Below are 24,798 nucleotides of genomic sequence, written 5' to 3'. Positions count from 1 at the left end.
AAAAAAAAAAAAAAAAGCCAGGCATGGCAGCATGTGCCTGTAGTCCCAGCTACTCTCAAGGCTGAGGCAGGAGAATTGCTTGAGCCCGGGAAGCAGAGTTTTGCAGTGAGCTGAGATCGCGCCACTGCACTCCAGCCTGGGCGACAGAGTGAGACTCCACCTCTAAAGAAAAAGAAAGATCTTGGCTCATTGCAACCTCTCCCTTCTGGGCTCAGTCTTATTTGGAGAGGATTAAAATGTTGTCCAAGTGCTTTTATATATGTTGTGATTCTTTGGACTGTCATGAATTGGGATGACAGTTATTTTTACCTTATATGACAGGCAAGGAAACAGAAAGTTAGACACGGTATGAGGATTGATCAAAAACACAAGATACTATCACACTAAATCATAGTCTAGTTTGTACCAAGAACCCTTCCTGGTTCAGACAATCAAAATATAGTCTGATTGAAACCGAGCTGACTGGCTGGGTGCTGTTCCTCATGTCTGTAATCCCAGCACTTTGGGAGACTGAGGCTGATGGATCTCTTGAGGCCAGTAGTTTGAGAGCCAGCCTGGCCAACATGGCAAAACCTTGTTTCTAATAAAAATATAAAAATTAGCCAAGTGGGCTGATGCACTCCTATAATCCCAGCTACTTGGAAGACTGAGTCATGAGAATTGCTTGAACCTGGGAGGTGGAGGCTGCAGTGAGCCAAGATTGTGCCACTGCACTCTAGCCTGGGTAACAGAGTGAGACTCTGTCTTAAAAAAAAAAAAAGAAACACAGTTGACCTTTTATTTGGGAGGTTAAGAGGAAGACTTATAAGCAACACATCTTGTCTCTTAAGCCACAAAGAAGTAAAGTGTTAAAAGACAAAAAGGTTTATATCGTAGGTTCCAAATGACTTACCATGTTCTATACCACTAATGTTGCCACATGAACACACAACAGGTACACACTGTCTAAGCGGCAGGTATCTTGGCTGATAGGGCGAAAACTTACATTCTTGCTTAAGCGAAAAGGAAAAGGACCAGAGGAGGTATACTCACCAAAACCAACAATTTAATTTGTATGGTCCTTTGTAAGATGCAGAACGAGAATAGACAGGCAAATTCAGGCAGCTTCCTCGGGATTTCTCTGTTCAACTTTTGGAGTGCCCTTTGAGGCAAATCCTAAGGGTTAAAAAAGAAATGGTTAGAAATATTTTCCATTTCAACATAATTTTCATATGTGCATTAGAAGTTGGTGGGCCAGATCCTCTTGTAGTTCATAAGCATAATGGTTAGAAATTGGGGAGCCATTTTCTTCAAAAAATGAAATACCATTACTCTAATTATCATGTTTTCTACAAACCAAAAAGTTCAACTACTTATCTGATTCTTAAACAGAGAACAGTAATAAGAAAATGACCAATTTCTTCCATTTGTGTTTTTCTCTCTGCCTTCTTTAGAGTGTACACGACTTCAAGATGCACATAAGACTAAAGAAGGAATACAGATGTAGCCTATATTTATGCAAGAAGAGGTAATATCCTTTACAGAGATAGTAATATCTAGCTCATAGCTAATTTACAGGCTTATGCTACGCATCACTAACAGATCTTCACACTCTTTTCTGCAGGGTCCAGAGAGGGTTCTCAAAACCACTGAAGCAAGTACTCCAACTATCCACTACCAATCAGACTTGGCAGGAAAGAGACTTACTATTCTGCCCTAAAATATGGAATTAAGACTCTTTTTTTTATTATCTGTGAGACGGAGTTTTTCTCTGTCACCCAGGCTGGAGTGCAGTCTCACAGTCTCAGCTCACTGCAACCTCCGCCTCCCGGGTTCAAGCGATTCTCCTGTCTCAGCCTCTCAAGTAGCTGAGATGACAGGTACCCACCACCATGCCTGGCTAATTTTTATATTTTCTAGTAGAGTTGGGTTTCACCACGTTGGCCAGGCGGGTCTCAAACTCCTGATTTCAAGTGATCCACCGTCCTCAGCCTCCCAAAGTGCTGGGATTACAGGTGTGAGCCACTGTACTTGGCAGAGTCAAGACTTTTTCGAGGATGTTCTTTGCATGGAGAGGCCCATGAGAAATATGATTTGAGGTTTTAGGATAATCTTTAATAAATAATGATTTAGAAAATATTCAAATGAAAAGAATTTAAAATTCAAGATAATGATATTTCAGATGAGGAATTAAAACATACCGTAAGCACAAAACTTTTATTTTTATTTCAACATGTGGAAATATAATCTGCCTGATTTTCCAAACTATAGACAGCCCTCCTCAAGTCATCTGAAGCTTCAAATCACTTACAAGATTCAATATGGCACAGTGGTTTCAAAATCAGACTGGGAATGAGAAGGCTAGTTTTAACCCTACCTCTGTTATTCCCTGTTCATTTCACCTGTCTGAGCCAAAGTTTACTCCTGTGGAAAAAAAATAATAAAGGAGGCCAGGCGCAGTGGCTCATGCCTGTAATCCCAGCAATTTGAGAGGTCAAATTGAACTCAATTTGGATTGTCCTCAAGTGGATCACTTGAGGACAGGAGTTCAAGACCAGCCTGGCCATGGCGAAACCCTGTCACTACCAAAAATATAAAAAATTAGCCAGGTGTGGTGTCAGGCACTTGTAATCCCAGCTACTCAGGAGGCTGAGGCAGGAGAATCACTTGAACCTGGGATGCGGAGGTCGCAGTGAGCTGAGATAGTGCCACTGCACTCCAGCCTGGGCAACAGAGCAAGACTCAAAAAAATTAAATAAATAAAAATAAAAATAAATAATAATAATAAAGGAGTTGAATTATCAGTAGTTCTCAAAATTTTAAAAAATCATTGTGTTTGTTTTTTCTTTGTTTTTTAGTTTAGCACCCTTTCTTCCACCAAAAATCCAACTAGATGCAAAAACAACACCAATAAAACAGGAGCTGGTTCATGTATGGGTAGGGGATGAAGAAGGGAGGTGCCTCCAGTTCCGTCATTCATTGTGTCCCTGTGGAGACACCCTAAGACCTTTAAGACTCCACAGAGCACAGATGGAAACCTTCTGGATTACATGGTCTTTCATATCAGTTATAGCTCAAAATTATTCTGCCCTAACTATCTTTATATTGGAATGACTGGGTGCTCATTGAGATCTATAACCTTATGGAAACACAAGCAATAACATTTCACCATGACCTAGTTTAAATCTTGTTCAATGATCTCCTGAAAGAAAAAAGCAGCACCCTCAAATAAATTATAGAGCAATAGCTATTAAACGATTTACGTCTCAATACACATAATCTTGACCCAACTCTGTGAAAAGATAATTCCCAAAATGCTGCATCCTGGATAATAACTAGTAATCAATATCATAGTGGCTGATAAAAACTATGAAAATAAATGTACAAAGTACAAGAAGGTATGTCTTGAAATTAATTGTACATTGTCAAGACAATAAAATAAAATTTAGACTCCTGCATCGCTCATCTGCTAGCTAAGTAAATCCAGACAAGAATATTCAACTTTCCTAAGCCTCAGTTTCCACATCTGTAAAGTAGAAATCATTCCTAGCAGGGCAGTTGTGGAAAACAGAGAAAATATTTATAAAGCACCATTCTTGGCATATATTATTTGTGAAGAATTTAGAGTTTTCACTCTTTCTATAATGGTAAAATGTCTCCCTTTAAAATGTAATATCAAGGTAATGAGCATGTGAACTCTATGAACTGAAAGCAAATTATTAATGTATAAATGTAACACAGGATTCACGTAGTTTTGTGCTACATCATAAAAAGGAAAAGAAGGATCACGGATGTGCCTTTCGTGGTTATTCACACAGGACATTTCCCCAAAATAAAACACTTAGGGTTAATGTTTATTTCCAGAAAAATCTGACTTTCCAGAATAACTCCAAACACAATCCATTTCATAACTTTTTTTTTTTTTTGAGACACAGTCCCACTCCATCACTCAGGCTGGAGTGCAATGGCATAATCTCAGCTCACCGCAACCTCTGCCTCCTGGGTTCAAGCGATTCTCCTGCCTCAGCCTCCTGAGTAGCTGGAATTACAGGTGCGCATACCATGCCTGGCTAATTTTTGTATTTTTAGTAGAGACGGGGTTTCACCATGTTGGCCAAGCTGGTCTCCAACTTCTGACCTCAAGTGATCTGCCGGCCTTGGCCTCCCAAAGTGCTGGGATTACAGTCAGGAGTGACCATGCCCAACCAGATCCTTTCTTAAGATAAACCAATTGCCCTCACCCAAGGATGCTGGTACTTGGGGGCCTAAAGTTGCCAGGAGACCACCATGTTGAGGGTCAAATAACTGGGGTACAGCTCTTGCTTTACCACCTGCACAGTTTGACCATGGGCATACTATGTAACTTTCTGAGCCTCAGGTTGTCACCCACATACTGAAAGATCACCGTAACAAGGATTACACAAGACATGACATTTGAAAGCATCTCATAAAGTAACCAGTCTAGCTCCTGCCTAGACTCCTGCAGTAGACTCCCAGCTGGCTTCTCCCTTTTCACTCAGGCCTGCTACAAGCAATCTAGGTCTCTTTGCAGGTAAAGGGCCCTTTTAAAATATAAGCAGTTTGGCCGGGCACGGTGGCTCACGCCAGGAATCCCAGCACTTTGGGAAGTTGAGATGGACAGATCGCCTGAGGTCAGGAGTTCGAGTTCAGCCTGGCTAACCTGGCAAAACCCTGTCTCTACTAAAAATACAAAATTAGCAGTGTGTGGTGACCCACATCTGTAATCCCAGCTACTCAGGAGGCTGAGACAGAATTGCTTGAATCGAGGAGGTGGAGGTTGCAGTAAGCCAAGATTGTGCCAGGCACTCCAGCCTGGGCGACAAGAGCAAAATTCTGTCTCTAAATAAATAAGGTATAATGTAATATGTGTAATATATAATATTCATATGTATTATATATTATATATAATAGATTATATTTTAATAAAATATATAAATATATAATTGTATATTAGATTATATAAAATTGTAACATCTATGTATTATACATCATATATTCTATTTATATTTTTATTTATATATGTATTATACACACACAGACGCAATTTGGTTTTATCACCCTTCTGCTTAAACCCCTACACTCTCCTTTCATTGCCCGTAGGCTAAGTCTGTATCCTTGGTAAGGTTCATAGGCCTACAAAGAGAGTCCAGGTCCTCCTCCAGCCTCATCTTGTGCCACTTTCCTCCTTACACACGCTGTTCCGATGCTTCAGCCCTCACCAATTCCCCTGTCTAGCCAGCTTGCACTCATCCCAAACTTCATTCCTTCTAGGAAGCCATTCCTGCAGCCCCCAGGGATATGTTCCAACATCATATAATCCTTCATACAGCACTAGGTTGAATCTCATGAAATTGCTATTTTGTAGGACTGTTGGCAATTTTCTTTGGTTTAGCCTTATAGTAACTGCTATAATGCTGGTCATCTTGAGTCAGTTTTAAACTCTACCAGGGAAGAATCAAGACCTTACTCATAACTAGAATCCTAGAGTTCCACCCCTAATCCAAGCCAATAGCAGGCACTTAATTGTTTAATTAGTCTGAGGTGTTGTTACTACCTTATTAATGCCAAGTATATAATTTTTATATTTTCATTAGTAGTTGAAAATCATGATTTTTGCTGGGCGCAATGGCTCATGCCTGTAATCTCAGCACTTTGAAAGGCCAAGGTGCGTGGATCACCTGAGGTCGGGAGTTTGAGACCAGCCTGACCAACATGGTGAAACCCCACCTCTACTAAATACAAAAAATTAGCCGGGCATTGTGGTGCATACCTGTAATCCCAGCTAAGGCAGAAGAATTGCTTGAACCTAGGAGGCGGAGGTTGCAGTGAGCCGAGATCGTGCCATTGTACTCCAGCCTGGGCAACAAGAGCAAAAATCCATCTCAAAAAAAAAAAAAAAAATTCATGTTTTTCTTCAAATACTATTTTTAGACTCCATAGGACTGAGATGAAAAAAAAGGAATGAAAAAGAACCACTTTAATATTTTCATTTCTGGAAAGCGTGAATTCTAGTAAGTGTAATACATATAGATATACAGATAAAAAATCAATAATAGAATTTAGCCCACTGGTAAGGTATCATTTATGGATTTTTTTTTTCAGCTCAAATGTTTTCCACAGCTTGGAAGAATAAAGGAGCTCTCAAAGGAAATCAGATAATTTGGATTTATCTCCTTTTACAGTTTTTGCCACATGACAGCAAATCAGCTAAAGAAAAAAAGCATCTAAAAGGGTGCTAGACTTGAAATGGAGGAATTTTATAAGCTTCCCCATGACATCCGAAAGAAATGGATCCTGAAACATTCCCAAATCACCTTATTCTATGCTACACCCAACTATATCCCTCATGAAATGAACAGAGCCAAGACCAAGTCTAAACCAAATTGAGATGGTATAGTGGTAGGCTAGGTGAACTCACAACCTAACTAACATAATAATATTAATAATAGTAATGACCCAACATTCATTGAGTGTTTCTCATGCACTAGGTACGGCGCAAAGCAATCCACATACCTCATCTTATTTAATCATTGCTCCAACCTCAGGAAGCAAGATCTATGATTTTACTTATTCTGGAGATGCCAGAACTGAGGTTCAATGAGGCTGCCCACTGCCCATCTGTTAAGGTCCCTTAGCTGGAAGTGAAGAAACTGTGGTTCAAACCCGAGGCCTTCTATAGAAGAATCCAATTGCTGCTGCACTCCCATTTGGAAAAGTAGAAAATTCAAATTTGTGCTATAACAAAAATGACAAATGGGCCGGGCATGGTGGCTCATGCCTTTAATCCCAGCACTTTGGGAGGCTGAGGTGTGTGGATCACAAGTTCAGGAATTCAAGACCAGCCTGGCCAATATGACGAAACCCCATCTCTACTAAAAATACAAAAATTAGCTGGGCATGGTGGCACATGCCTGTAATCCCAGCTACGTGGGAGGCTGAAGCAGGAGAACTGCTTGAACTGGGACTGGGAGGCAGAGGTTGCAGTGAGCCAAGATTGTGCCACTGCACTCCAGCCTGGGCAACAGAGCAAGACTGTGTCTCAAACAAACAAACAAAAGGACAAATGATTCTATGTGCATAAATATTACAGCTTCAGAGTCAACGTGAGGAGTTAAAACTGAATGGCAAATTCAGAATTGTTAAGGCCTATCTGGTATGAATTTTTCCAAGAACCCCAATATTCAGCTTTAAACGATAAATGATATTCTCAACATAGGTTAGAAATAAAGATAGGAGTTCAAATTTTTGGGTGACGAACAGAGAATATCACATAGGCATAAATATCATGGGCTTAGAAATAACTGGTATTCTGACTTGTTTCCTAGCTTCTTAAAAAGTTATCACATTTTAGAACCCAGAGACCCCACAAAATGAGTAACCAAAACTGCCATTTCACTTTCTACTACTTAGTTAATAATCTCTAATCAGACAGTTCTTTCTTGCTAAAAACCTAACCAAATTATCTACCTCTTTCAAATAGCAAAGAAAATGAACATACTAATGTTCATACAGTGGAAATACAATCTTAATAAACACAAATTATTGAATCTTTACATATGATTCATCGATGGTGCTGATGAGATTACCACGCCCCTCCCCACTCTGTGTTTGTGCACTGACATTTGACCCTTTTTATAATATGCACCTTGTACCAGTGAAACCTAGGGCACTAGCTAGTTACTCATTAAACTCAGGTGCCAAGGGCTGACTTGTATAAATTACGCTGTTAACTGCCCAGCCTGGCCTCTGTGCAGAAGTGGAAAAAAGCAATCATCATAGCTGTGAAGTTCTGTCTTATCGGCAGAATTGAACAACAAATTGCAGCAATTCTTACCTGACCTCTGATCTGTGAAGTTAGTCTAAACCTTTGAACCTCAGCTTGAAATTGAGAAGCAGCATTGACTTATGCCGGGGAAGGTGGCTAGCAAGTATTCTCCACTATGAATAGTTAATACTGTGACTGTAGGCCACCCCCACACCCACCTCCCCCAGAGAGTCAACCAGAGTAAAAGACATAAATAATGAGGATCTCGAGAGCAGCAGACGTCTTACAAAAAGGCATTGGGAACAAATCTAATAAAGAAAGTTTCAGGATGCAAGTCTTTTTAAATGAATATGTCAAAGTAAGAAAAGGGAATTTGCAGTCACTGAAATTCTTGGAGATTTAACACTTTCTGATACGTACATTAAAAAATTCTCTTTACAAATTAGACCAAAGTAGAGTTTAAAACGAAACACTTAAAAACATTTTAAGCAAATGGTGCCATTTCTCATTTGTCACATTTTAAAATAAATGTATTACCTAATCTCTCTTATAAAATACAAACCCATATTAAGCCACCTTTGGAAAAAAGTAATCAGGGAAAACCAGTTACACTTTTCTTTGAACTCAAACATATCTTTTGACACTAAATATCAGATGTAAGCTAATAAATAAGAATATGCATTTCTCACGTATACATTTTATTGCAACTGGATTCATCATAATGAAGAAAGTTTTCATTATGAGGGAGAAGCATTCATTGAGAGAAGAATATTTTTCTTTGAAAGATTGGCTTCTATTTCAAATGCTATTCAAATTGCTCCACTGCCAGACAGAGAGAAGTGAATAAAGATTCTACTTCTCTGGTCATTTGAGTTAATATTAAAACAAATTTCAAATATAAAATATACCAAAACTATTACTTATAACAAAAATGAAACTAATGTTAATGCTTTAAAGCATATACATTTCATAAATTTAACTATTGGTTTTAAAACAATGATAAGAGTCTTCAGAACGTTTCTCTGAGAAAAGTTCACCATTGTCAATCTTTATATGCTAATTATCATAAAGCTAGTTCCATTAAATTTTCCTTATTTTAGTTATCACATCTTAAAATTATAATTTTCTTCTCTAAACACTGACTCAGAAATGGCTTTAATTACAAATGTAAACGACAATCCTGATACATTCCTCTTTCTTACACCATAGTTTAAGTAACAGCAAACTGTAAAACAACAACAAAAACATTGTGAAGATCTCGATTTTTCAAGCATGTAAAGTGAAAAGCTGCTAGATAAACTGATTTTTTAAAAAATGTTTATAACTTAAGAATTTTGGTTTTACTACTGGTAAGGGAGACTGCAGCAGTTGAAATTCTTACCAACTTCCAATTTTTTTTTTTTGGTCTTCAATTAAAAAACAAATAAAATGGATCATTTGTTTATCTGGCCTGAACTAAATTGCTTTAACCAAACATAACTATCTCTTCTTCTCTTCAATTAAAACAAATAAGGTTTCCCCTACCTTTCCAGTCTTTCCAATCTGGATGCGACAGGCTAACTGTAACGAAAGCTTTGCTTAAGCAACCTTCGCTCCCAAACCCAGGAACTGCGTAACTCTGTTATACATGGCACAGGGCTCCTCATTGGTCAATGAAATAAGCTTTGGCCACTTAATGCCTTGGGAGTCATTTGCTAAGGGCACCTGGAATGAGCTTGAGTGGGTGGTACAGAAAGAAGGGAAGTGTTAAAATTGCCACATAGAAAATGCTTAACAGCAATCTGAAACGGAAGGGAAACCCTACTGTAACTGATGGATTTGGGAAAGGCTCAAGAAAACAAAAGCTTTGCCACGTCATAGAGAAGGACATTTAACAGAAATATTTTATTCAAACCCAAAAATGACTATACGGAAACATGATTTTTGAAATCTACCATCCTAGAACCAGATGGATGCCCATTACACTTGCACAGCTACATGCAGAGATGAGAAACACTAATGCCTAGCTTGTCTAGGCTGTTGGGATTAAATAAATAAATGTACATAAAGTGCTTAGAAAAGCTCCTGGCATATAGAAAGTACTCAAAAAGTGTTACTAGGATTTCTTAGAAATGTTATATTTTTAGCAAGTGTTGCTTTCCCCCCTTCTCATTATATCTGCGGTAGGTAACTTGGGTTAAGTACCCTGTGTCTAAAAGACTATCAACAATCATGTTTATGATTATCAGTCTAGCAGAAAAATAATACGGGCAAAAATTACACATGAACCAAACCCTCACCTTATTTTACTTTATCAGTTTGGAGCTGGAAATTGATTTACTCATGAGAAGTAAATCATTGAAAGAGAACCTCATTGAAAGTCTCTCTGGAGGCTAATTTGTCGATTTGAGGAAAAGGGAGCTAAAGCTGCTCTGGAGGAGGTCCTGAAAGCAACGTGACTTCTGTGTCCTCTGAACCGGGATTAAAGTGAGTTCCATGGCACAAGAGAGGAAGGAGAAACTGACTCCTCCTAAAACAAAAATTGCAAAAGTGTGGACCTGTTTTTTCTGAGTGTCACTTTGTCATTGTTAACCTTATTCGGTTAAACCTTAGCAATTTGAAGAAGCCAGAGTTGAAAGTAGCAAGGCCAGAATGGGCTGGTCACAGTGGCTCACACCTGTAATGCCAGCACTTTGGGAGGCTGAGGTGGACAGATCACTTGAGGGTAGGAGTTCAAGACCAGTCTGGCCAACATGGCAAAACCCCATCTCCATGAAAAATACAAAAATTATTCGGGTATGGTGGCGGGTGCCTGTAATCCCATCTACTTGGGAGGTTGAAGCATGAGAATTGATGGAACTCAGGAGGCAGGGGTTACAGTGGGCTGAGATGGCACCACTGCGCTCCACAAAGAAAAAAAAAAAAAAAAAAAAAAAAAAAAAAAAAAAAAAAAAAAAAAAGCCAGAATGACAATAAGAACATTTTCAATCTATTCATCTACCCATATATATTTTTTTAAAGACAGTTTTATTACTCCTAGATAAAATAATCTAAAGCTATCGACAGTGACTATAAATTATCAACTAGTTAACATAAGGTCAAAATCCAAAACACGTCTAAGATTATAACTATGTTAAATATTATATAAAACTAAATCGCTAGGTTCTGGCTGAAGGAACTCTAAAGCAATCCTCAGTTAACTAAGGCAGTATTTTCAAAAACTACTGATTTTAGACAGATTCAAATTCCTCTTGACTATAAATGGGACTCAGAAAATCTGCTTTTCTATAAGAGTAATTGAGTATTGATTGGCAGTAGCTTTGAAAGTGAGAAAAGAGAAAAGAAAATTTAACAAGAAAAAAAGAGTAATTGAGTATATTATATAAGAAAAAGTTCTGACATGTTTTAAGCATTAGAAAGAGGGTATTTTGAGATCGTGATTTGATGTGAGCATGTGCATGTGTGTTCCTATACCAAATCTTACCCAAAAATAACTTAGGCAAAAACATAGGAAATAAACCATCTCAGGATAATAAGACTAAGAGGGTAAGGAGAAGGCAAGTTTTCACTGAATACCTGAAAACAACAATTAAAATTATAGGCTGCCCTAAGCAAAAAATAAGCACATTTTTCCTGCCTTGGCTTTGAACAGAGTTAATTTAAAATATATGTGCACATACACACATTAGTTTTAACAAACTCAAAAAATATAGAAAAGTACACACAAAAAGCAAGTCACCCCTTCTACTGATAGTAACAGTGGCTCCTACTACATATCCTCACTATAGGCAAATGTATGACCCTCCACATAAAAAGCATCATAGGAGAACAATCATGCTACATGAGCCATGTTAGCCTCTTTTTTTTTTTGAGATGGAGTTTCACTCCTGTCTCCCAGGCTGGAGTGCAGTGGTGCGATCTCAGCCCACTGCAACCTCTACCTCCTGGGTTCAAGCAATTCTCCTGCCTCAGCCTCCCGAGTAGCTTGAATTACAGGCATGCGCCACCATGCCTGGCTAATTTTGTATTTTTAGGAGAGACAGGGTTTCTCCATGTTGGTCAGGTTGGTCTCAAACTCCCAACCTCAGGTGATCTGCCTGCCTCAACCTCCTAAAGTGCTGGGATTAAAGGCGTGAGCCACTGCGCCGGGCCATGTTAACTTCTGATAGTTCTGGCTTGGCAACAAGCTTAAGTCATCCCTGGGGGAGTGATCCTTTGTTTTTCACAAAGCATCTTTGACTTAGAGCAGAGTGACAGCAAGCAGTTCTGAGGTCTGAGGCTGTGGAGAAAAGAAAAAAAAGTACAGACGCAAAACAGAAGCTTGGGATGAGATAAGCTTTGAGGTGGATTTGGAAAAAGAAGGAAGAAACAGGACTCAGGTCCAGGAGAGGAGGAAATGGAGCACAGTAAAACATGACATGAAATTATGTGGGCTTTTTAGATAGATATATTAAGGCCACTGTGGCATCCTGCTAAGATAGTTACTGTTATTATTTATTACTTTATTATTTTTAGAGACATGTCTTGCTATGTTGCCCAGGCTGGCCTCCTGCTGGACTGAAGTGATCTGGCTGCCTCCGCCTCTCAAAATGCTGGGATTATAGACATGAACCACCATGCCCAGCCTACTTTTTAGTTTAATTTATCTAAAATCGAAGATATAGCAAACGCAAAGATCATCTGAGTGTGTATTTGCTTCTGTATATAGTAGTTGCATATTATTTCCCTCAAGCGTATTTGACACTATGTAGAATTTCAACCCTTTGCTGAAATTGTTTATTGTATTAACACATGACTAAAGCATAAAACAAAGAAACTGCACACACGTGTGCACATAGACATTCAGGTAGTAGCCTTCACCTGAAAAGGTGTCAAACACTGATAATGAAATGACAGAACTGTATTGGCGGTATCAGCAATAATAGTTGGTAAAAAGCTAATTAATCAGTATTGAAAAACAGATGAAGTATAAAGCAGTATCCACAAGCCCAGATGATTAAAGCACCATACTATTTTCTTTTGGTTGATTTGTCAATCTCCCTATTACAGCATTAACAGTCACAGAGAAGGAAGAATTAAACAATGGACATTGCCATATCTGAAACGAGTGTTCCTTATCTGGACATTAGGAAGGATCTGTGGGCTGTCCTTTTAAAAATTTAAAATAGTAGGCTGGATATAGTGGCTCATGCCTATAATCCCAGCACTTTTGGAGGCCAACGTAGGAGGATTGCTTGAGCCCAGGAGTTCAAGACCAGCCTGGGCAACATTGTGAGACCCCGTCTCTACAAATAATAAAAAAAATTGGCTGGGCATGGTGGCATATGCCTGTGGTCCCAGCTACTTGGGAAAATTGCTTGTTTGAGCCTGGGAGGTTGAGGTTGCAGTGAGTCACGACTGCATCCCTGCATTCCAGCCTGAATGATAGAGTAAGATCCTGTCTCAAATAAATAAATAGGTAAAACTAAATAAAATGGTACCTTCTCAATTAGTACCCTTGGTTTAATTTACTGATTTTTGTTCTGTCATGAAGTCTAGCTGTGCTGCTCAGACTGGTCTGGAACTCCCGGGCTCAAGTGATCCTCCTTCCTCAGCCTCCCAAGTAGCTGGGACCACAATATGCACCATTGTGCCCAGAGGTACAACTGTTTTAAAGACTGCAATTATAAAAGTGACTAACATTTGTATATTTCATCCATTCAAAGTGCCTGACATGTTCTAGGTACTGAGGCTATAGGAGTGAGCAAAACAGACAAAAATCCCTGCCCTCATGAACCCCATAGTCTCACAGGGGAGTCAGGCATTAAATGAATAAATCAGTAAAATATATAGTATGGTAGATTGTGAAAGAACTAAGGAGAAAAAAACAGCAGGGTACAGAATAGGACTGTGTGTGTGTTGGGTGGTGGCGGGAAGGTTATGTTTGCATAATCTTTGAATTATAAGGGAAACTGTATCGATCATTATAAAAATTAAGCATGATGATCCATTAGATTTTTCATGGGATATGCTATTAATATAAACTCATTTAAATCACATTCTTAGCCAGCTGTGGTGGTACACACCTGTGGTCCCAGCTACCCAGGAGGTAGGGGGATCACTTGAGCCCAGGAGGTCAAGGCTGCAGTAAGCGGTGACTGCATCACTGCACTCCAGCCTGAGCAATAGAGTGAGATTTCCCCAGTCTCAGAAAAAGAAAAAAAAAATCATATATCAAGTATTTTTGCTTACATGTTAGTGGCTACTCAATGTGAACATGCGCAAGGCAGCTGCCATCTCAAATAAAGTAGTAGGAGCTTGGTACAGGTATTATAGAAAAAAAATCCAAGAGAAAATATAATGCTTTTGTATAATTATTTTGAAGCAAACCTGATTTTCCAGGTCTTTCTCGAGTTTGCAGGCACTTCAGATGGTTTAAACTGGCCAGGCCGTGGACTGCTCTGGGATATCCACTCACCCTCACTCCATATCATTCCCATCCTCTCCATCCTCTTTAAATCACAGGCTTTAGGCCTGCCCTGAGTGCTCACCTACTAGACCAAATACCTATCCCTTAGAAAGGTTCACTGACAGCGGAGACTGACTCAGAGAGGAAGAAGAAAGGGATGAGAATGAGTGGGGACCAACCTTTTTCAGGATCATAGAAATTTAAATTTATCACAAAAGCCCAGTCAGTCCAAGTGTCCCTATTTTCTTGTGTAATGGGCAGTCACGAAACTCACAGACTTCAAGCGCCCATGTGTGCTACATACAACACTGACAAGAGTACATCTGGGAGGCAGCCACTTAATTCATCACCTCCATCTGTAGCAAAATAACTAGCTAACTCCTACATACAGCCCTTGTCCTCTACCAGGCACTGTTTTAAGCGCTTCACATATATTAACACATGCAACTCCCGTATATAGGTTGAGGCAGGTACCAGTATCATCTCCATTTTTTTTTCTTTTTTTTTTGAGACAGAGTCTCACTCTTGTTGCCAGGTTGGAGTGCTGTTGTGTAATCTCGGCTCACTATAACCTCTGCCTCCCAGATTCAAGTGATTCTCCTGCCTCAGCCTCCTAAGTAGCTGAGATTACAGCTGTCCGCCATCATGCCTGGCTAATTTTTGTATTTTTAGTAGAGACAGCATTTCACCATGTTGGTCAGGCTGGTCTCGAACTCCTGAATTTCGGTGATCCACCTGCCTCGGTGCTGGGATTATGGGTGTGAGCCACCGTGCCCAGCCTCATCTCCATTTTGTAGATGAGAAATAAGTTTTTCTTATTTACAATCATATCAAATTACGAACAGAGGCAATCACAAACCCTACACTTCAAAATATGCATTCTCTTATTTGTTTAATTTGTGATTTAAGAAGTAAAACACTTCTTTCCTGAAGAATGTTCCTTATTTCAAGAATTGAGTATTCCTAAAATTGGAATAAACCTTAAACATATTTTATAGATGAGAAAACTAAGGCACAAGAAATAAAGTAATTGGTCCAAGACCAACAGCCAGCAAATAAGTAGTGGAGTGAGAATTCCAACCCAGACATTCTGGCTCTTAGAGATCACACTTTACCATCTTGAGCTAAGTGGATAATCTTCTTTCTTTCCTCCTGATTAGCTACCTCTCTACCTACCTCATGCTTTACCTTGCTGCTCTGTCAGCCTATCAGGGACAGGAATTTCTGTACTAACCCAGAAAAACTTTGTTGAGATGGCATCTTTGGAGCTACGTTGGAAATCCTTTAATGCTTGATGAATGAAACCATTAACCAAGGAAAGCCACAAAATCTAATTTGAATCTAAAGAGAATTTTCTTTGCATTTTCCCTCTAAGCCCTTCTTCTATCCTAGGCAGCACTCTTCATTAATTCTTAGAAACCTGCTAGATTGCATGGCGATCCCTTTCTGTCCCTCTAACATAGCAAAATGTAGAATCTGATAAGCTAAATTACCAGTATTTACCTCATATCATAGATTCTGTGATAGTTTTAACAGACTTCTTAATCCTAAAAAGTTCAGAATAAATATTGAATGCTGGTAGAGAGAAGACACATATTACCAAGTCACAAACCATGTGTGAAATTCTAGCCTTTTGTTCCACTTATGATAGAGAAAAGCCAGCTACACTGTCATAATGTAAAAAGTAGATATTTTTCCTCCTAAGTCAGGGGGAACAGGCAGTCAGGGTAACAAGGGCTCAGGAAGTGTGTGGTTTTGCCAAGTATTCTGTGAGTTTTACTCTTTAATAATCACATGATATTTAATAATTTCCTCAAAATTATCACAAAAATCCCCTAACATTCTGGATTTGTCAAGCACTATGCTTTTCCATTCCAACTGGTGTTTATGGAGCACTTTCTATAATATCCTGACATGTACTCAAGCCCTGAGGAAGAGCAAGATCTGGAGCATGATATGGTTTCTTTTTTTTTTTTTTTTTCCCCTTTGAGACAGAACCTCGCTCTGTCACCCAGGCTAAAATGCAATGGCATGATTTTGGCTCACTACAACCTCTGCCTCGAAGGCTCAGGTGATTCTCCTGCCTCAGCCTCTAGAGTAGCTAGGACTACAGGTGAACACCACCATGCCCTACCAATTTTCAGATTTTTTTTTTTTTTTGAGACAGAGTCTCACTCTGTCGCCAAGGCTGGAGTGCAGTGGCATGATCTTGGCTCACTGCAACCTCCGCTTCCCGGGCTCAAGTGATTCTCCTGCTTCAGCCTCCAGAGTAACTGGGATTACAGGCATGTGCCACCATGCCAAGCTAATTTTTGTATTTTTGGTAGTGACGGGGTTTTGCTATGTCGGCCAGGCTGGTCTCAAACTCTTGACCTCAAGTGATCTGCCCATCTTGGCCTCCCAAAGTGTTGGGATCACAGGTGTGAGCCTCTGCACCTTTTTGTATTTTTAGTAGAGGTGGAGTTTTGCCATGTTGGCCACTCTGGTCTCAAACTTCTGACCTCAGCCGATCCATCTGCCTAGGCCTCCCCAAGTGTTTGTGATTAGAGGCGTGAGCCACTATGCCCAGACATGATGTGACTTCCATTAAATTATGGGCGTGAGCCACCATCCCTAGCCATGATGTGATTTCTATTAACTGGGAGCTAATAATCCTCTTGGAGAGATCATTAAATGTCAGACAATTACAACCTATAGAATACACAGTGAAATAGAACACCATGTGCTATCTAGACAATGGGAGCTTCTGCAATCAGGTGGAAGAGCATTGCTAAGATAGATCAGAGTCCATGGGGAAAGCTTCCTGGAGGAGGTATAACTAGCCTGCATGCCTTTTCTTATTTTATCTTATTTTTTTAATTTTTTGAGACAGGGTCTCACTGTGTCGCCCAGGCTGGAGCACAGTGGCACGATCTTGGCTCACTGCAATCTCTGCCTCCTGGGTTCAAGCAATTCTCCCACCTAAGCCTCCCAAGTAGCTGGGACTACAGACGCATGCCACCACACCTGGATAATTTTTCTATTTTTAGTAGAGGCGAGGTTTCACCATGTGGGCCAGGCTGGTCTTGAACTCCTGACCTTAGGTGATCCACCCGCCTCAGCCTCCCAAAGTGCCGGGATTACAGGCATAAGCACCTGGCCTAGCCTGCATTCTTATTTACAGTCATACCAAGTTACAAACAGAGGCAAACACAAACCCTACACTTCAAAATACCTATTCTCTGTATTTGTTTACTTTGTGATTTAAAAGGTAAAACATCTCTTTCCTGAAGAATGAAAAATTCCTTATTTCAAGAATTTGGTATTCCTAAAATTGGAATAAACCTTAAACTTATTTTATAATCAGCCAGGAGATGGAATCTTATCAAGGGCTGGATAAGCTGGCAAGTTACTAAATGATATATGTGGAGTCTAAAAAGTTGTGAAATTTTTTCTTCTTAAGACCTTGGGGTTCAGTTCTTATTTAAGCTTAATTGCCTGTTCAACATATTATTTTACCACTTTGAAAAGGGAGCTCTTTTTTTTTTTTTTGAAAAATCAAAGTAGATATGCTAAAGAAATTTGACAGGAATATGGAAGTCATTGAAATCATTCAAAAACATCGAACACTAAAACTTTAGCTGCTATGGATCTATAAATACTGGTTATGTTATTAATGATTACAGGTGTAATTAGAAACATGAGGACATCTTTAAAAGGTCAACTGCAAGGCTGATCAGTTCAGATGGGATGCTAAAATTAGCTAGGAGTGTAAGTTCAGGAAAAAGAACAACATAAAATGCTACTGAAGTAAATCGTTTAGACACAATGAACCTAATTTTCTATGGGCAAATGGTAACTTTGCAAGGCACTCAATTTTAAATTGGTTGCAAGAGTCACTTAATCACTCAACAATGGCCATTGATCCTACTGTGTGTGGCTTTGTTCTAGACCCTGAAGACTGGATGGTGACAAGACAGAGAAGGTCTTTCCATCATGTTGGAGAAACATAATAAAAACATGGAAATAGACATGTTTTGTGGAGGGGGTGTAGTGAGAAATTCCATAAGCAAGAATTAAGCAGGGTTAGCAGGGAAAACTGGGGGCTGTTTTGGTCAGAGTAGTTGGGGAAGTGCCTCTCTCTCTCTCTCGTTGATGAAGGGCAGGCATTCTGAAGACCTAGAGAAAAAGCATTCCAGATGAAGTAAAGACAAGCAGGGGAACTGGCAAGGAGTCCCTGAGGAACAGAACAGCATGAAAGGGGCGGGGCAGCGGAAGCAGAGGGAGAGAGATAGGCAGGGGTCAGATGGAAGCCTGACAGGCCCAGGCGAGGACTTGAGGTTCTTCTTGGTTGATTGGAGGATTCTGCGCAGAGAAGTGATGTGATCCGCTTTTGTTTTCCTTTGAGACTGAGTTTCACTGTTGTTGCCCAGGCTAGAGCACAATGGCGCAATCTTGGCTCATCGCAACCTCCACCTCCCAGGTTCAAGTGATTCTCCTGCCTCAGCCTCCCAAGTAGCTGGGATTACAGGCATGCGCCACCACACCCAGCTAACTTTGTATTTTTAGTAGAGATGAGGTTTCTCCATGTTGTCCAGGCTGGTCTCAAACTCCTGACCTCAGGTGATTTGCCTGCCTCAGCCTCCCAAAGTGCTGGGATTACAGGCGTGAGCCACCTCGCCTGGCCTCGCTTTTCTATTTTTTAAGATCACTGGTGTGCAGCCGGGCGCAGTAGCTCACACCTGTAATCCCAGCACTTTGGGAGGCTGAGCCGGGTGGACCACTTGAGGTCAGAAGTTCGAGGCTGGCCTGGCAAACATGGTGAGACCCTGTCTCTACCAAAAAATACAAAAATTAGCCAGGTGGGGTGGCGTGCACCTGTGGTCCCAGCTACTTGGGAGGTTGAGATGGGAGAATTGCTGGAACCCAGGAGGCGGATGTTGTAGTGAGCCGGGATCGTGCCACACTGCATTCCAGCCTAGGCAACAAAGCCAGACTCTATCTCAAAAAATAAATAGATAAATCACTGGTGTCAAGTAGATATCACAGGTGTGCAAAAGAGGAAGCAGAGTGACCATTTGGGAGGCTGTTCTAGTCATCCAGGGATGGGAGGATGGTGGCCTACACTGGCCTGGAAGTGCTGAGGGGTGAGAAGAAGAGAGTTTGACTTTGAGCTGTATTCTGAGGGCAGAGTTGAAAGAACTGGCTAATGGATGGCCTGTAGGAAGGCAGCATCCAAAATGACTCTAATGTTTTCAGCCTGAGCCACCGGGAAAAGAGTGAAGCAATAATACCATGTCAGTAATATGGGGCAAAACTTTTTTGTTATGACATGGTATTCTGTTACAAACAGTAAAAACAAAAATGTACATGGTGTGAGTGCTATTATGCATCAGGCAGCATATTGGAATGCTATTTTTAAACATGTAGGTTTTAGCCAACAATTGCTAAATATATTGTGCATGATCTCTGCGGTTCTCTCCATTTCTTGTTTTTGCTTTTATGGGTCTTTAATTCAGAAAAATATATACACTGTGGAAACTGAGTTCAGTGCCAAGACGCAAAAACAAATACACAAAAACACAGTTACAGTGACCTACATTATTAAAAGCAATAAACCAAAAATTTAAGAGACACATCGATGGGTGTTGCTGGTGGTGGTGGGGTTATGGAAGGTCCATACTCTAGGAAACTGACAAATTTGAAGGAAACAAAACTTGCATAAATAAAAGCCTGACTGCAAAATTCTTGGGACGCTCCCAAGGCCATGCGGAAGGTGGAGTTGGAGAATGGAAATGAAGGGGCGCTCCCTCCTTCTCCAGGCAGGCCTCCTTCCCCTCCACCCACTGTCCACCGTTTAGCTCGGTCCTGCTTCCCTGAGTGTCCCGCCCTTGGTCTATTCCATACTCTTCTCATGTGGACCTTAGTTGCAGATCATGGTCAAGAGGAGAACTAAGGCCCAGATGGGAAGAGTGTGGAATAGACCAAGAGCCTCCCAGATGGGAAGCCCATTTTTCCTTGATTGACCTCCTGTCTCTCCATCCAACACTGACTCTGGTCTAGGATCTGCTCTCGCCACTCTACTTCTACTTCTCGCAGTTACGATACTTTCCACTTAAAAATATTCTACAATCAAATTAGACTTCTTGTTAGCTAATAATAGGAAGTACTCGTATTAATTATAATAAAATTGAAGTATCTGGCCAGATGGGGTGGCTCATACCTGTAATCCCAGCACTTTGGGAGGCCAAGGCAGGTGGATCACCTGAGGTCAGCAGTTCAAGACCAGCCTGGCCAACATGGTGAAACCCCATCTCTACTAAAAATACAAAAATTAGCTGGGCATGGTGGCAGGCATCTGTAATCCCAGTTACTTGGGAGGCTAAGGCAGGAGAATCTCTTGAACCTTGGAGGTGGAGGTTGCAGTGAGCCAAGATTGCGCAACTGCACTTGAGCCTGGGCAACAGGGTGAGACTCCGTCTCAAAAAAAAAAAAAAATGTATATTTCTTTATCTCTGTATCTTTTATCTGTTTTAAAAGGCATTACATTACATTACATTTGTTTTTTAAGACCAGGTCTTGCTGTCACCCAGGCTGCAGTGCAGTGATGTGATCATAGCTCACTGTAGTCCTTGAAATCCTGGGCTCAAGCAGTCTTCCTGCCTCAGTCTCCTGAGCAGATGGGACTACAGGCACATGCCACTATACCTGACTAGTTTTTAGGGGAGATAGAGTGTTGCTAAGCTGCCCAGGCTAGTCTTGAACTCTTAGCTTCAAATGATCATCCCACCTCAGCCTCCCAAGGTGTTGTGATTACAGGTATAAGCCACCACACCTGGCCTGTATCTCTTCTCTCAGATTCTCATTACCATTGGAAGTATTATCTTCAATTATCAATATAACGTATCTCATATCTATTAGGCACAACATTAGATGTTTATATTGGATGGTTCTTTAGGTGGGTTTACACACACATCTACAATTTGTATCATATACGTATTGTGTATCATATATATGTGTGTTATATATATATGTTTTGATCTCTCACATCTAGGAATTAACAAATGAATATCAAACCTAACAAAATCCTTAATCTCAATGATAAACAAATCAATGCAAATGAAAGCAAAAACTATACACAATATCACTTTTTTTGGCCAGGCACAGTGGCTCACACCTATCATCCCAGCATTTTGGGAGGCTGAGGTAGGCACATCACCTGAGGTCAGGAGTTTGAGACCAGCCTGGCCAACATGGCGAAACCCCATCTCTACTAAAAATATAAAAATTAGCTGTGTATGGCGGCGTATGGCTGTAATCCCAGCTATACAGGAGGCTGTGACAGGAGCATCGCTTGAACCCAGGAGGTGGAGGTTGCAGCGAACCGAGATTGTGCCACTGCACTTCAGCCTGGGCAACAGAGCAAGACTCCATCTCAAAATATATATATATAAAATAAAATAATAAACAATATCACTTTTTAAAATCAACCAATAAAATTGGCTAAAATACTTAATGAATAGTGATTGTCACACTTAAGTAAGACAAATATGAAAGCATCAAAACCCTTCTAAAAAAGAAATTGCAGGCCGGGTGTGATAGCTCACACCTGTAATTGCAGCACTTTCTTTAGGAGGCCAAGGCAGGCGGATCACTAGGTCAGGAGTTCGACACCAGCCTGGCCAATATAATGAAACCTTATCTCTACCAAAATTACAAAAATTAGCTGAGTGTGGTGGTACACCCTTATAGTCTCAGTTACTCAGGAGGCTGAGGCAGAGGTTGCAGTGAGCTGAGATCGAATCACTGCACTCCAGTCTGGGTGACAGAGTGAGACTCTGTCTCCCAAAAAAAAAAAAAAAAGAAAGAAAGAAAAAGAAATTGCATAGTGTATTCAAAGAGCTTGGAAATATTTATTCTTTTTACTTAGCAATGATGTTATTATAAATCTATCCTTAAGAACTAAGAAAAAATTATGTTTACATCCAAAGACATTTATCTCAGAATTCTTTATAATACATTGAGAAACAATCCTTATAGGAATGGTTAAATAAATGGTGACACACCAGCCACTAAAAATTACATTTATGAAGAATTTAATGTCACGAGTAAAGTTTCTCAATATGTGAGTTTAAGAAAAAAGAGTAGAGAAAATTGTATGTACGATGCAATTTCTACTGATACTATAGAAATCAAAAGTTGAAAAATATAACAAAATATTGACAGTGGTTGTCTCTGGATAGTAAGAATATGAATAGGGGTGATTAAAATATATATACATTATATATGTTAAATATCTGTAACATATATAAATTTGATCAGCAAGATTTTAATGATTTGTTAAAATGAACCTATTTGTTCCATACTTCATTCTCTCCATTTCGATCCATCATTATATTCTGCCAATTATTTTATTTTCCTCTCTTCCTGATTTAGTTCAGCACTAACCATGCACAACCTCCCAGCCCCACCCTACCTGACACCTTTCCCTGCTCACCATCCTGAAAGCAGCAGGAAGAACCATTTTCCTTAGGTATGATTGGGATCATGTTACTCCCATGAAGGGAATCTGAGGTGATCCTTGGTCATCCGTAACATTGCAGGCTTCTGATCAGGAGCTGCAAATCTCTGGTTAACTTATGATTACAAATCACTGCATATTTTCCCTTTGTTCCCTTCAACCTCAACAGATACACACCCACACACAAAATCCCCAAGACTACCTTTCTTCCTTCTCTATCTAGCAGATTCTTTTCCTTGATAACTCTCCACTAGAATCACCTTCCTCCAAAAGGATGTTTTTAGCCAGGTATCTATCTTTCTCAAAACAACTTTACTCACTCCCACGCCACTTCAGCACTCTTCTTTTCTATACATTTGGCAATTGTGTATTTATCACTTGGGATCAAACTTGATTCCTGTTTCATCAATATGTTGCTTAAACAGCAATGCTTCCGATTCTACATTTGAAAATTAAAGCTTATACACAAAGTTTAAGATTGTCTCTTGTTTTTTTCTTATTTTTATTTTTGTGTTGTTTTTGTTAAGGCTGTCTCTTGTAGAAAATATTTGTTTGTACAGTTGTCATATGCTTGCATGACAAGGTGATTTTGGTTCCTTACAGAGTATACCCAAGGTATTTGCTCTCAACCTCTTTCTCCACCCAGTGCACACACACAGAAATTCACTAACGTGGGTGCTCAATAATTTTTTTTTTTTTTGAGATGGAGTCTCACTCTGTCTCCCAAGCTGGAGTGCAGTGGCGTGATCTCGGCTCACTGCAACCTCTGGCCTCCCGGGTTCAAGCGATTCCCCTGCCTCTGCCTCCCAAGTAGCTGGAACCACAGGCGTGTGCCAGCTAATTTTTGATATTTTAGTAGAGATGGGGTTTCACCATGTTGGACAGGATCGTCTTGATCTCCTGACCTTGTGATCAGCCTGCCTCAGCTTCCCAAAGTGCTGGGATTACAGGCGTGAGCCACCGCACCCGGCCTCTCATTAATTGTTACAGACAAGAATTCCAAACAGTTGGTCAAATGACTTTTTACTTACAAAATGGAGCCATAAGTCATAATAAGATAATTTGTGAAGAATCACCATGAAGCTCAATCTTGTTACCTGTTTGGTGAGCCACTCTGCAAAGTCAGGAGAGGGGAAAGCCAAGTTGACAGCTGCATCTCAGCAGCAGGAATGTGCAGACGGACCCTCTTCGGCTCTCCCACTATGTTCGTGTCTCGCTTCCAATTTGAAATTCATATGTGGCCCTTGACACCTGAATGCTTTGTCAAGCACCTCATTTCTCTGGCTTTAGTTTTACAGACAAAGAAACCAAATAAATGGTGATGGAGCAGCTTATCACAGCATGTTTTTAGAAATGCCAATTCTAAAATTGCCGGTCCCTTAAGTTCCAGGTGAAATTACTAAGAGAATTAAATGAGAATTACTTTGGTCTGAAGTATTAATGTAAATGACAGTGTCAGTCATGATTCTGGATAATTCCTCAAACAGACAATTTTTAAAATTGGGACAACACATTAATATGAGAATATACTGTTATAAAGAGAAAATAGGCCAGGCAGGGTGGCTCACTCCTGTAATCCTAGCACTTTGGAAGCCAAGGTGGGCAGATTGCTTGAGTCTAGGAGTTTGAGACCAGCCTGGGCAACATGGCAAAAGCACATCTCTAAAAAAAACAAAACAACAACAAACATTAGCCAGGCATGGTGGTGTGTGCCTGTAGTCCCAGCTACCTGGGGGTCTGAGGTGGGAGGACTGCCTGAGCCTGGAGGGTCCAACTGTAGGCAGCCACGTTTGCACCACTGCATTCTAGCCTGGACAACAGAGCAGGACACGGTCTCAAAAAACAAAACAAAAATAACCTTAATGTGGAGAGTTTAGTAATTAAATACAGTAGCTAAGGAAGAAACTGATTATTTGGATTTCAAATTGAACTAAACATTGGTACCAATCACCCCCTTTTTTTCCCCCCAGGAACTGAGCACTAAATGGAATATCAAAACATTTATTAGCTGGGTGCGGTGGCTTACATTTGTAATCCCAGCACTTTTGGAGGCCAAGGAGGGTGGATCACAAGGTCGGGAGTTCAGGACCAACCTGGTCAATATGG

The 24,798-nt window shown here is 40.2% G+C and overlaps 1 protein-coding gene across 5 annotated transcripts in view; it reads right to left on the bottom strand.

Moving 5' to 3' along the window:
• Nucleotides 1–24,798, bottom strand: part of RBM47 (RNA binding motif protein 47) — a 210,409-nt gene that overhangs the window by 43,086 nt on the left and 142,525 nt on the right. For all 5 annotated transcript variants that reach the window (XM_017509877.2, XM_037731850.1, XM_037731848.1 and 2 more), the window contains one exon: nucleotides 1,033–1,155. The gene's annotated coding sequence lies outside the window, so the exon portion shown is untranslated. The remainder of the gene's footprint in view (nucleotides 1–1,032; nucleotides 1,156–24,798) is intronic.

The sequence above is a fragment of the Cebus imitator genome, unplaced genomic scaffold (genome assembly GCF_001604975.1).
Source record: "Cebus imitator isolate Cc_AM_T3 unplaced genomic scaffold, Cebus_imitator-1.0 Scaffold425, whole genome shotgun sequence".
Classification (NCBI taxonomy): Eukaryota; Metazoa; Chordata; class Mammalia; order Primates; family Cebidae; genus Cebus; species Cebus imitator.
This window is presented reverse-complemented; position numbering and strand designations above follow the sequence as displayed.